Raw genomic sequence first — 14,795 nt, 5'->3', positions numbered from 1 at the left:
AACACTTTATGTTACTATTTACCACCATGGATGACACTTCTGGCATATTTGTTCAAACTTTAGTTTATATGTAAAATTTACTGCTAGTGCTTTACTCAGTATAGTCTTATTTGAGGTAACCAAAACATAATTTTAATAAAGCCAAAGTTCTAGATCCTCTTTGGGAGCAACCTCAAATACAGTTGTCCTTGCCATGCAAATTTCAGACATGCAAATTTTAGACATATATGTAGATCCCCCATTGTAAGCTAAAATCCGAGAGGAAATTTTACTAGGACGAAGACAAGGAGCAAATGTAAAACAAAGCCAGGGAGTGGCTTGCAGTGGGAGGTGTCCTAGGTCTGTGCTTCTCAAACTATAATGCCTATGACTTTCCTAGTGATATTGTCAAAATGCAGATTCTTTTCCAGCAGTTCTGGTGTGGGTTTCTCAAGAGCCTTCATTTCTAACAAGGTGATGCCTGTGGACATTTGCCATTCAACAGGTCTTCATCATGGGAAGACCTAGATTATCAGAGAGCCTTGATCATTGAAGAAACAACAAATGATAAGTGTGGCTGTTATGCAAAGAGAAGCAGGAAGGACCAGGTGTGTTCAGGGAGGCCAGCATGGGTGTGACCTCAACAGGTAGTTCAAGGATATGTTCTTTACCCCAACTTACATAAAATCCAATGAAGTATTATTGAATGATTTGAAAATGGTGGTAGCATGTTCAGAATTTTCGTTAGAGCATTAACAAAATAACATGTTAAGGAGCATCCACTCAGAATATAAAATTGAATTTACTTTCTTGCAATATTTATATTTCATATTTAAATAGTGACATGTAACTTTCTCGATAGTAAAAGTATTTATTAAAGAAATAAAATCATCTGCACTTGGATCACGGATAGTGATATGCACTTGGATATGTTGTTCCACCCAAATCTCATGTTGAATTCCAACCCCCAGTGTTAGCAGAGGGGCCTGGTGTGTGGTGATTGGATCATAGGGGTGGACTTCCCCCTTTCTGTTCTCATGATAGTGAGTTCTCATGAGATCTGGTTGTTTAAAAGTGTGTAGCACCTCCCCCCTTCTCTCTCTTCCTCCTTCTCTGGACATGTACAACATGCATGTTTCCACTTCAACTTCCCCCATGATTGTAAGTTACCTGAGGCCCCCCCAACCATGCTTCCTGTACAGACTTTGCAACTGTGAGTCCATTAAATCTCTTTTCTTTAAAAACTACCCAGTCTCTGATAGTTCTTTATAGCAATGCCAGAACAGACTAACGCAACAGGTAAATTATATGAAGTGGCCCATATGCTCATGGTCCTTACCCCTGCTACACTGCCTTATCCCTGGGAGCCTTCAGCAACAATCTCATGGGGAGGTTCTTATAATCAACTGACACTGAAAGAGAAGACTCAGGCCTGGACGGTTGTGCAACATAATCAAGCACTGCACAATATTTTGGTGGCTACCGTACTACAGCTCCTTTCTGGGACTTTTCTGAAGGACAGTGGTGAAAGGAAATCCTCCCAGTTAGAAAAATCCTAAATGATGTACTTGGTTGTTCAATTTGCTTAAAAGGAGAAATGAATAAATGTGTGATTATATATCAATTTATGAGCTATGTCTAATGATTAAGCTGGATGATCAGGGACTTGAAAGGAGCATAATTAGAAAACTGGTGACAATGATATTTGAGGCAAGGTGCTGGGAGAGATGTCTCTAACTGGGTGTAAATTATATAGATATCTGCTATGGTTTGAATGTTTCCCCTCCAAAATTCAGGTGTTGAAACAATGGCCAGTGTGATAGTACTAAGAGGTGGGGCCTTTAGTAGGTGCTTAGGTCATAAGGGCTTCTTTCCTTGTTGATGGGCTTAAAGCCCTTATTAGAAAAGTTTTCCCACAGCCTTCAGTTTCCTTGCTCTTGTACCTTTCACCAGGTGAGAACACAGTGTTCCTCTCCTCCAGAAGAGCTTTCAAGGCATCATCTAGGAAGCAGGGAGGGGACCCCTACCAGACATCCAAACCTGTCAGCATCTGGATCTTGAAAATACCAGCTTCTAGAGTTGTGATAAAATCAATTTTCATCATTTATAACTACTCAGTCTCTGGCATTCTGTTATAGCAGCACAAATAGGCCAAGACAGAAATAGGTACCAAGAAGTGGAGTGTTCCTATAACAAATACCTAAAATGTGGAAATGTCTTGGATAGGGGTAATGAGTAGAGGCTATAGCAGTTTTGAAGTGAATGATGAAAAAAGCCCGTATTTTTCAAGAATGAAGCACTAAGGACAAGTCTGGTTAGAATTCACAAGGGAAGAGCGGTAGGGAAAGCCTTATCCTTCTTAGAGATTACTAGAGTGGTCATGAACAGAATGTGGGCAGAAATATGGATGATAAAAAATATTCTGATGATATCTTAGATGGAAATGAGGACTATCTTATTGGAAATTAGAGGAAACACTCTCCTTATTACAAAGTGGCAAAGAACTTGGCCGAGTTGTATCTGTGTCTTAGGACTTTGTGGAAGGCAAATCTTAAGTGCAATGAATTATAATATTTGGCAGAAAAAAATCTATAAGCAGCAAAGTGTTGAGGGAGCTGCATGGCTTCTCTTAATGGCTTATAGTAAAATGCAAGGAGAGAGGAGCTATTAAAAGATGGAATTTGTCATCAAAAGGGAAGGAGAATGTAAAGATTTAGAAAATTTTCAGCCTGGTCATGTAAGCAGTAATGATGGATGTTCCAAAAAGAAAGCCAATGGTGTGACCAAGTGATCACTTGATCACTATATTAGTCTATTTATAATAGAAGAAAGCCAGCTGCTATTCATCAAGACAATGCAAGAATGAGTCCAAAAGTATTTCAGAGATCTTCAAGCCTGCCATATCCCATATCTGGGACTGGACTCTGCCAGTCCCAGAGCACCAGGACTTTGAGGGGACCTGGAAACTCACTGCCCAGGGCCCCCTTAAGTCTCTTCTCTCTGCATTATGACACAGAACTCCTTTGCCAGCTAAGTTGAATGGAAGTTGTGTCTCAGGTGTGCACACCTGCAGCTGAAGCTACTGCCCCAGAGTGCAGAATTGGTAAGCCTTGGTGACATCCATGTGATGCTAATTCACAAGCCTGCAGAATGGACACATGGATTTCTCCACCTACATTTCAGAGGATGCCTCAGATAATCTCAACACCCAAGCAGAGACGTGTCACAGGGTCAGAGCCACCACAGAGACTCCCAAATGGGGCAATTTTCCATAGATCTATGGAAACAGAGCTGCCAGGAGACCTCAGACCAGTATAGCCACTAGCTACAGTGGCATCCTGAGAACTACAGGCACTGGACTGCAATCCATAGGACCTGCGGTGTAGGATGCACTCAACAAAGACAGAGAGGCAAGAAACCAGGAGCCTTATTGATGCAACCCCTAACACGGTGTATTTGGAAAGCGGGACATAACATCAAGGCTATCCTGAAGACTTAAGATTTAATGTTGTTTGCACTGTTGGGTTTTGGACTTAATTGAGACCTGTTATTCCTTCTTTTCTATTTCTCCATTTTGGAATTGAAATATTTGTTCTGTCCCATCATGTATTTTGGAAGCACATAACTTGTTTGATTTCATAGGTTTATATCTAGAGAGTAATTTACCTCAGAATGAAAAATACTTTATGTCTTACTCATAATCTGATTTAGATGATATCTAGATGAGACTTTAGCCTTTAGACTTTTGAGTTGATGCTGAAATGTGCTAAAACTCTGGGGCTATTAGGATAGAATTTAATGTATTCTGCATATGAAAAGGATATGAATTTTGGGAAGCCATGAGCAGAATGCTTCAGTTTGCTTTGCCATTCCACCTTCAACCATGTAAGGATACAGTGTTTCTACCCTCCAGAGGATGCAGCAAGAAGGATTCATTTTGGAAGCAGATAGCAGTCCTCACCAGAAAATCCAATCTGATGGCATCTTGATCCTGACTTCCTACCCTCCAGAACTCTGAAAAAGTATGTTTTTGTTTTTTTGTAAATTACTCTATCTGTGGTATTCTGCTATAGCAGCACAAGTGGACTAAGACAGTATTTGTAGCTCATGTGGATGTTGACCTGTGTATCCTCTTGATTATTAAAATCTTCAGCTGAGGAGAATTTTAATAATCAAGAGGATAGAATGACCCATCTATGGATACCAGTAGGCCTGAGGTGGCTGTGGTAATAGGGATGGAGGTTATGCCTGGGCTTAGCTACATGCATTTCCACTTACCAAAGCCAACCTGTCTAGGGCCATTGTGAGGTGCTCAATCAACCAGCAAAAGAAGCCAACACTGAGTCCCCAATCAGTAATCATTAAGCTAGATGTCAAGTTGATTACACTGGACTTCATCTGTCATGAAAGAAGTAGTGTTTTGCTCCTAGTGGAATAGATACTTACTTGGATACAGAAATGTCTTCCCTATGCACAATGCTTCTGTTGAAGCTACCATCCATGGACCTATAGAATTCCTTCTTGACTGTCATGGTATTCCACACAACATTCCTCCTGATTATGGAGCTCACTTCACAGCAAATGAATTGGAGCAATGGGACCAAGTTCATGGAATTCACTGGTCTTACTATGTTACTATGTTCCCCACCATCCTGAAGCAGCCAGTATAATAGAAACCCAACTCACTGTGAGTGATAAAGAAAAAGTTAACTTGTTTTTTCTTTATACTTAAGTTGTGGGATACATGTGCAGATAGTGCAGGTTGTTACATAGGTACACATGTGCCATGGTGGTTTGCTGCACCCATCAACCCATCATCTAGGTTTTAAGCCCCGCATGCATTCAGTATTTGTTCTAATGCTTTCCCTCCCTTTACCCCCACCCACTGACAGGCCCCGGTGTGTGACATTCCCCTCCCTGTGTCTATGTGTTCCCATTGTTCAACTCCCACTTAAGAGTGAGAACATGCAGTGTTTGGTTTTCTGTTCCTGTGTTAGTTTGCTGAGAATGATGGTTTCCAGCTTCATCCATGTCCCTGCAAAGGACATGAACTCATTCTTTTTTATGGCTGCGTAGTATTCCATGGTGTATATGTGCCGCATTTTCTTTATCCAGTTTATCATTGATGGACATTTGGGATGGTTCCAAGTGTTTTCTATTGTGAATACTGCTGCAATAAACATACGTCTTCATGTGTCTTTATAGCAGAATGATTGATAAGCCTTTGGGTATATAATCAATAATGGGATTGCTGGGTCAAATGGTATTTCTGGTTCCAGATCCTTGAGGAATCACCACATTGTCTTCCACAATGGTTGAACTAATTACACTTCCACCAACAGTGGAAAAGTGTGCCTATTTCTCCACATCCTCTCCAGCATCTGTTGTTTCCTGTCTTTTTAATGATTGACATTCTAACTCACATAAGATGGTATCTCATTGTGGTTTTTATTTCAATTTTTCTAATGCCCAGTGATGATGAGTAGGTTGCCTGTTCACTCTGATGGCAGGTTCTTAACAAAAGTTTACTTTAACCAATTAGAAACCCTCAACTCACCTCTAAGTAGGAACTTTCTACTGGAATAATCCAAATAATGCTACTGCTCCACTTTAAGCAAAAAGTTTATTTTTGCCTTACTTCCACTTTAAATCAGCAAAAGCCTTCCTCTCCTGTCATGTATACATAAGCATATGTAAACATAGATATTGACACTTAAAACACACACACATATATATGTATATATATACACACACACACATATGTATATATACACATATATATACACAATCAGGTAGCTATATATATATATATACACACACACACACACACACATATACACAATCAGGTAGCAATGATGATCCAACAAAAGAAATTGAAGGAATTGAAAAAACAATCTGACAGCAAAATGGGGGAATAAATCAGTGCTAGAAAGATGGAGAAAATAACTAGAGGTTTGCAAAATAACATGTGAGTAATTTTTAGGGTAAGGGCCTTGGTATCAGTGACAAGGTAAAAGGAATTTCAGTGTTGAAAGATAAAGGGCAGAGTGGAATGGCAGATGGATGACTCATATACTTCAAGAGTATGAAGTGAGAAGAAGGCTAACAAGGACTTTTTGAAGCAGAAAATATCCGAACTCTTCCTCATTTTCATGTTTTCTTCCCAATCACTGGACACTATGATGTGACTGAACTTTGGTGATACACATTTAAAGCCCCTGGTTGTCAAGAACACATTCCAATAACCTTGTAACCATTGGTTTTTAAAATCATAGTAGCTTAATATTTTTTTTTCTCGGAAGATTAAGAGGATTTTCTTCCTATTATGCCATTTGTCTTTTCTTTTCTATGCCTACTTCAATCTAAGTTCTATTTATTCGTTTAATTATCTGATTTAGGGACGCTTTTCAGATTGTCCGAAAACACAATCACAGCTGGAAAGTGCCTTAGAAGCCATCTTAGGAAGTTGGAGGCTGCATGCTTCTTCTTACTCATACAAGCACACAGAGTTAACAGCACTCTCCGGCCCTCTTGCATATTGGCAGTGCCTTCACTGTTAAACCCTTCTCATGTTGTCCTCATTGCATTTCCATTTCTGTTACTTTATTTGATATATGAGTTGACTTCCTACAAAAAGTGAAATTCACTCTTTTGCAGTAAGTGGACTGAAAGACCTCTTGATGGCTAGTAGAATTCTGGGATCTACCTGTCTTCCCCTAAACGCAAGTCTATCTTCACTATGAAGATAAATGTGATAGACGTCTTGGGGGATACAGTTGTGTTAGTATCAAAAACATCATACTTAAGTGCTTATCGGATAAACTAGACTATTTTGCATTTAATGCACTTATAAGACACGTTGATTAACATACCATACTCTACAATACTTTTATTTGCTTTCTGCCATCATTATTCTATTATGAAGACGACTAAAATTTCTCAAATGTTTTTGAATAACATAGGAATATTTTAATTAGTTAAATAGGTACTGACATCATAGGTCATTAAAGTGCTAGTACTGTTATAATTGCAAAATCTTTTAATGCTGGCAAAAACATAGGTACCTCTAATTTGCACAATTTTGTGACTATTTTAGTAAGTAGAAAAGAGAGATGAGTAAGAGATCTAAATATTATTTCTTTTGAACATTTTTGTGAATGAAGCTATTACTTGCTTATTTCTCAGGCTGTAGATCATGGGATTTAATAAAGGAACTATGACAGTGTAAAATAGAGACTCCATCATATCTTGGTCATCAGCCCGTTGGGATGCAGAGCCCACGTACATGAAGGCGAGGGGCCCATAGTATAAAGATACAGATAAGAGATGAGCTCCACAGGTGGAGAAGGCTTTTCTTATGCCTTTGACAGACTTCTTTTTCAAGATTGTAGAGAGGACAAATGTATAAGATACAAGAACAGTCCCAATGGTGAAAACTTGAATTGAACATGAGAAAATAAAAACCATTGGAAAGTTAATAGAAGAATCAGTACAGAAAATTTTTAACAATGGGATAATGTCACAGTAAAAGTGATGTATTGTGTTGGAATTACAGAAGGTTAATCTGTATAAAAAACCTTCATGAATTAAAGCATGAAGAAGGCCACCTAGAAATGACAAGATTAATAGCCAGATGCACAGTCCATTGGTCATAATGACTGGATAAAGTAAAGGTCTGCATATGGCTACATAGCGATCATATGCCATTGTTGCCAAGAGAAAACATTCTGTGGTTACACCAATTGCAAAGGAAAAAAAATGTATCCAGCATTCAGAGAGAAATCAACTTACTCTTAGTGAAGAAGTTGATCAGCATCTTCACAGTCATGTGGATGATAACAAATCATCCACAAAAGCTAAATTCTCAAGGAATAAGTACATTGGGATATGAAGGTGAGGGTCTTTCCGGATGACAGCAATCAGACCAAGATTCCCGAAGATGGTGATGAGATATATTACCAAGAATGCCAGGAACAGGGGTATTTTCCAGTGAGGTTGATATAAAAATAATGTGAGAACAAACTCTGTCAGCAATGTTGCATTTTCCTCTTCCATGTCCTCACTGCATGTCCTCTAAAATAAAATGCAACAAATGAAAGGCAAATTTGCAATGGCATTATGAGTTGAATCTGTGGAAGACGTGTTGAAATAAACAGTGCGATTATAAGAGACCTCTTAGTTTTTTACCATTGCCATAAAGAAGAAATCCTATATTTAAGATGTTAAATAAATGAAAAAATATAAATATTTTGGTTTAAAAATTGGGTAGTAATATGCATTCTCTGGTATACTAAATTTATGTGCACACTCTTATGTGGTAGAATAATCCTGTGTCTGGTACATGAATGGAGTTCCTGGGGAACAGGTTTTTGAAAGATCTGGATAAAAATCAATGCAATAAATGCCATGTGAAGATTCTTAAACTTTATATTTCATAATATAAGAATGCACCAAATACTTTCAGATGGGAAATTTCATGCACTTGTGTGTGAAGAGTTCACCAAACAGGCTTTGTGTGAGCAATAAAGCTGTTTATTTCACCTGGGTGCAGGCAAGCTGAGTCTGAAAAGAAAGCCAGTGAAGGGAGATAGGGGTGGGGCTTTTTTATAGGATTTGGGTAGGTAGTGGAAAATTACAGTCAAAGGAGGTTGTTCTCTGGCTGGCAGGGGTGGGGGTCATAAGCTGCTCAGTGGGGGAGCTTTTGAGCCAGGATGAGCCAGGAGAAGGAATTTCACAAGGTGATGTCATCAGTTAAGGCAGGAACTGGCCATTTTCACTTCTTTTGTCATTCTTCAGTTACTTCAGGCAATCTGGATGAATACGTGCATGCTTGGGTTCGGAGGTCTGACATTGCTGTCTTCTTATATTAATAAGAAAAATAAAACAAAATAGTGTTGAGGTGTTGGGGCAGCAAAAATTTTGGAGAAATAATGGGCGGTATTTCTCAGGGCTGCCTCAAGTGGGATTAGGGGAGGCATGGGAACCTAGAGTGGGAGAGATTAAGCTGAAGGAAGATTTTGTGGTAAGGGGTGATACTGTGGGGTTGTTAGAAGAAACACTTGTTGTATAGAATGATTGTTGATGACCTGGATGCAGTTTTGTATGAATTGAAAAACTAAACAGAAGACACAAGGTCCAAATAAGAGAAGGAGAAAAACAGGTATGAAAGTACTAAAAATTGGGAGGACCCACGACAGTGTAAACCAGCAATGTAAACAAGAGCAGAGCATTTATGAGTAGTTGAGAATGGTGAATAGAAGTATGACTAGACAGAAGATAGTAGAGATGACAAGTATTTGGGGTGCAGTCCAAGTTGGGCTGGTGACTGGAATGAGACTGGGGCCTAATAAAAAGGAGTGTCTATACAGGAGCTCAATTGAGCTGTACCCTGTAGCATTCCAAGGACAGGCTTGAATTTTGAGAAGGGAAAGTGGTAAAAGTATTGTCCAGTCTTTTTTAAGTTGGTGGCTGAGCTTGGTGAGGTGTGTTTTTAAAAGACCATTAGTCCATTCTACCTTTTCTGAAGATTAAGGAAAGTAAGGGCTATGAAGGTTTTACTGAATACTAAGAGCCTGGAAAGGGCTTGGGTGATTTAACTAATAAAGGCCAATCTGTTATTGGATTGTATAGAGGTGGAAAGGCCAAACTGAGGAATTATGTCTGACAGAAGGGAAGAAATGACTGTGTTGGCCTTCTCAGACACTGTGGGAAAGGCCTCTACCCATCCAGTGAAAGTTTCTACCCAGACCAAGAGTTATTTTAGTTTCTTGACTCGGGGCACATGAGTAAAGTCAATTTGCCAGTCCTGGGCAGGGGCAAATCCCCGATCTTGATGTGTAGGGGAGGGAGGGGGCCTGAACAATCCCTGAGGAGTAGTAGAATAGCAGATGGAACACTGAGAAGTGATTTCCTTGAGGACAGATTTCCATGATGGAAAGGAAATGAGAGGTTCTAAGAGACGGGCTAGTGGCTTGTAACCTACATGGAAGAGGTTATGAAATGATGACAGAATAGAATGGACCTGTGAGGCTGGAAGGAGATATTTTCCTTGGTCTAAGAACCATTTGCCTTGTGTGGGAAGAGATTGATAGGTGGAAGTTTCAGTGGGGGAGTAAGTGGGAGTGGCCGATGAGAAGGAGAAAAACTGGCAGTGAGGGACAGAAGTTGGAACGCTAGCTGCTTCTTTAGCTACCTTATCAGCATAAGCGTTGCCTAGAGCAATGGGATCTGATGCCTTTGATAGCCGTTGTAGTGAATGACTCCAGCTTCCTTTGGAAGTAAAGCAGCCTTGAGAAGAGTTTTTATCAAAGAGGCATTAATGATGGAGGACCATTGTGTAGTGAGGCAACCTCTTTCTGCCCATACAACAGCATGGTGATGCAGGATATGAAAGGCATAGTTACAGTCAGTATAAATATTGACATGTATTTCCTTTGCAAGAATGAGAGCTCGAGTTAGGGCAATGAGTTCGGCTTGCTGAGAGGTAGTGGAAGAGGGCAGAGTGGTAGCCTCAATGATAGATGTGGAAGATACCATAGCATAGCCTGCCTTTGCTGGTGAGTGACGATTAGGCCTGGTGGAACTGCCATCAATAAACAAGTGTGATCAGGGTGAGAAACAGGAAAAGTGAGAAACAGGAAAGAAGGAAATACGGGGAAAGAAGTGAGAAACAGGAAAGAAGGAAATATGGGGAAATGGGGTGAATGTCAGGTTGATCAGAGAGAAACAGTCATGGGGGGTCAGGTGTGGTGTCCAGAATAATGTGGGAGGCTGGATTGAAGGAACAATCATAATTGTTGGGAGACTCAACAAAGATTGAGTATAACTGAAGGAGCTGGGGAGCAGAAAGTATATGCGTCAGGTGTGAGGAAGAAAATAGATTTTGGAAGTTATGAGAACTGTAGAGTGAGTTGAGCATAGTTTATGATTTTGAGGGCCTCTAAAAGTATTAGGGTGGCAGCAACCACTGCACGGAGACATGATGGCCAGCCTAAAACAAACAGTAAGGTCAAGTTGTTTCGACAGAAAGGCTACAGGGCATGGTCCCAGACCTTGTGTAAGAATTCCAACTGCACAGCCCTGCATTTTGGCTGTGTGTAATGAAAAGGGTTGGGATGAGTCAGGGAGAGCTAGAGTGGGGGCAGTCTCTAAAGCTGTCTTCAAGGAATGGAAAGAGGAGTAGGGAAAGGATTTAGGATCTGTGGGGTCAGCTAGGTTTCCTTTTGTGATATATAACGGTTTTGTTAGGATGGCAAAACCAGGTATCCAAAGGCAAAAGTATCCAATCATGCCCAGGAAGGAAAGGAGTTGTTGTTTTGTAGAAGGGGTCGGGGTTCGAGGGATCAGTCAGACACAATTGGCAGGAGAGCATGTGTGTTTTTGTAAAGAATTATGCCAAGGTAGGTAACAGATGGAGAAGAAATTTGAGCTTTGGAGGGGGATACCCATATCCTTTGTAAAATAAATGTTGAAGGAGCAGGAGGGTGTCTTGTTGAGAAGATTCAAAGGAGAGTCTATAAGTAGAAGGTCATCAATATATTGAATAAGGTGAGAAGCGGAGGGGTGGAAAGAAAGCAAATCATGAGAAAGAGCTTGGCTGAATTAATAAGGGCTGTCCCTGAAGCCTTGTGGCAGTACAGCCCATGTAACCTGCAGGGGCTGATAGGTGTCAGGATCAGTCCAGGTAAAAGCAAAGAGAGGCTGGAATGAGGGGTGCAGGGGAATAGTGAAAAAAGCATCTTTAAGATCAGAATAGAATAATGAGTTGTGAAGGAAGGTATTGAGGACAAAAGAGTGTATGGGTTGGGCACTATAGAGTTGATAGCAAAACAATTTGGTTGATAAGGCACAGATCCTGAACTAACCTGTAAGACTTGTCCGGTTTTGGACAGGTAAAATGCAGGAATTTAAGGAAAATTTATAGGTTTTAGAAGCCCATGCTGTAGCAGGCGAGTGATAACAGGCTTTAATCCTATTAAAGTATGCTGTGGGATGGGATATTGGCATTGAGTGGGATAAGGGTGATTAGGTTTTAATGGGATAGTAATGGGCATTTTAACATATAGTTAAAATGTCTCGACTTAATAAGGGAGCTGGGCAGGTGAGGATAACTAAAAAGGAGTACATAAAAGAATGTTGGATTTGGGGAGTTTTAAGAGGTTTAGAAGCCTGGCCGTCAATACCCACAACAGTTATGGGGGCAAGGGAAACAGGCTGTTGAAAAGAAGGTAATGTGGATTGGGTAGCCTTCATATTAATTAAGAAGGGGATGGACTTACCCTCCACTGTAAGCATCTGTGATGGTCCAGGAGGCTTCTGAGGTGTTCGGGCAGCATCAGTCTTCAGCTGCTAAGCCGAGAAGATCCGAGAAGGAGTCAGTCAGAGCCTTGGGCTAGTTGGACAGTCCAATTTCCACTGGGGTCCCGCACAGATGGGACATGGCTTAGGAGGAATCCCATGCTGTGGGCATTCCTTGGCCCAGTGGCCAGATTTCCAGCACTTGAAGTAAGATCCTGGGAGAGGAGATCCTAAAGGAATGCCTGACTGCTGTGGCTTAAGTGTTTTGAAGTTCTTGTGTGCTGGAGTTGTCGCTGGGGTTTCTCTCACAGTAGAGGCAAGGAATTGCAGCTCAGAAATACACTGCTACTTGGCTGCCTCTACTCTATTATTGTACAACTTGAAGGTGAGGTTAATTAAATCCTATTGTGGGGTTTGAGGGCTGGAATTTAATTTTTGGAGTTTTATTTAATGTCAGGGGTGGATTGTGTAATAAAATAAAATGCATATTGAGAATAAGATGGCCTTCTGACCTTTCAGGGTCTAGGGCTGTAAAGTGTCTCAGGGTTGCTGCCAAACAAGCCATGAACTGGGCTGGGTTTTTATATTTGATGAAAAAGAGCCTAAACACTAACTGATTTGGGAGAGGTTGGATAAAGAAAAAGGAGCATTAACCTTAACTATGCCTTTAGCTCCAGCCACCTCTTTAAGAGGAAATTGTTGGGCAGGTGGGGGAGGGCTAGTCATGGAATGAAACTGTAAGCTGGACTGGGTGTGGGGAGAGGAGGTGATAGAAGGATTACAGGGTGGAGGAGCAGAAGCTTAGGAAGAATTGGAGCCTGATTCAGCCTGGCAGGGAGTGAACTGAGGAGCAGTCTGGGGATGAGGGGAGAGGTCAGATGGGTTGGTAGAAAAGGAGGATTGAAAAGTCTCAGTGATGCTTGGCGTTGGGACTGAGGGGACAGGTGGGAGGGAAAGAAGGAGGATTTGGGATGAGTTGCATTGGGAACAGAGACTAGGGAGGGACCGATGTGTAAAAGAATGCCTGGACATCAGGCACTTCAGACCATTTGCCCTTTATGACAAGAATTATCTAGATCATGTAGGATGGAAAAATCAAAAGTGCCATTTTCTGGCTATTCGGAACCATTGTCGAGTTTGTATGGGGGTTAAGTGGCATTGCAGAAGAAAATAAGGCATTTAGGTTTTAGATCAGGTGTGAGTTGGAGAGGTTTTAAGTTCTTGAGAACACAGGCTAAGGGAGAAGGAGGAATTGAGGGTGTAAGTTTACCTATAGTGAAGGAGGCAAGCCCAGAGAAAAGAGAGGGTAGAGACATAAGGAGAAGGGGTAGGGGGGTGCTTGCCCCCAGGAAAGTGAAGAAAAAAGAGAGGGTAGAGACATGGAGCGAAGGGATGGGGGGTGCTTGCTCCCCAGGAAAGTGGAGAGAAAAGACAGAGTAGAGACACAGAGAGAAGGGGTGGGGTGTGCTTGTCCCCCAAGAAAGTGGAGAGAAAAGAGAGGGTAGAGACACAGAGAGAAGGGGTGGGTGGTGCTTGCCCCCAAGGAAAGTGGTGCTTGACACTAAGGGTGAAGGATCAAGGCAGGCATCCTGGCCGTGATCAGACACCTCTGAAACGTGGGTGAATAATCAAGCAGGCATCCCCACAGTGGTTAAACACCAAGGGAAGACTGTCTTCCCAAGTCTGTGACTGGTGCCGGAGTTTTGGGTTCACGGATAAAACACGTCTCCTCTGTCTCTACCAGAAAAGGAAGGGAACTGAAATTAAGAGAAGGGAGAGATTGAAGGATGGCGCCAAGATTGAAGGGAGAAAGAGGTTGAGGGATAGTGAGAGAGATTGGAGAAGAGAATAAAAAGAGGCCACTTACCCAATTTAAAATTGGTGAGATGTTCCTTGGGCTGGTTGGTCTGAGGACCAGAGGACGTAGGTGGATCTTTCTCATGGAGCAAAGAGCAGGAGGACCAGGGATTGATCTCCCAAGGGAGGTCCCCCGATCTGAGTCACGGCACCAAATTTCACATGCGTCTGTGTGAAGAGACCACCAAAGAGGCTTTGTGTGAGCAATAAAGCTTTTTAATCACCTGGGTACAGGCGGGCTGAGTCGGAAAAGAGAGTTAGCAAAGGGAGATAGGAATGGGGCTGTTTTATAGGATTCGGGTAGGTAGTGGAAAATTACAGTCAAAGGGGGTTATTCTCTGTCTGGCAGGGGTGGGGGTCACAAGGTGCTCAGTGGGGGAGCTTTTGAGCCAGGATGAGCCATGAGAAGGAATTTCACAAGGTACTGTCATCAGTTAAGGCAGGAACTGGCCATTTTCACTTCTTTTGTCATTCTTCACTTGCTTCAGGCCATCTGGATGAATATGTGCAGGTTTGGGCTGAGAGGCCTGACAGGAAATGCCATCATAATATATTTTTTAAATTTTTGATAGTGTAGAAAATATGCTGTGGGATGGGGAAATTGGACTAAGGGGTACTAATTAGAAACTTGTTACTAAGGTCCCAGTGGTCCCAATCAGATC

The 14,795-nt window shown here is 41.4% G+C and overlaps 1 long non-coding RNA gene and 1 pseudogene across 1 annotated transcript; both read right to left on the bottom strand.

Annotated features, from left to right (window-relative positions):
• Window positions 1-7,104: 7,104 nt before the first annotated feature.
• Window positions 7,105-8,034, bottom strand: LOC100996002 (olfactory receptor 5H14-like; annotated as a pseudogene).
• Window positions 8,035-8,538: 504 nt separating this feature from the next.
• On the bottom strand, window positions 8,539-14,365 carry LOC129397418 (uncharacterized). The gene is made up of 3 exons (XR_008624787.1): window positions 14,144-14,365; window positions 12,258-12,327; window positions 8,539-8,839 (listed from the first exon to the last, which is right to left on the bottom strand). It is a non-coding gene; the product is annotated as an uncharacterized LOC129397418 (long non-coding RNA).
• Window positions 14,366-14,795: the final 430 nt, after the last annotated feature.

The sequence above is a fragment of the Pan paniscus genome, chromosome 2 (assembly GCF_029289425.2).
Source record: "Pan paniscus chromosome 2, NHGRI_mPanPan1-v2.0_pri, whole genome shotgun sequence".
NCBI lineage: Eukaryota > Metazoa > Chordata > Mammalia > Primates > Hominidae > Pan > Pan paniscus.
Note: the sequence above shows the minus strand (reverse complement) of the source record. Positions and strands in the feature narration are given on the sequence as shown.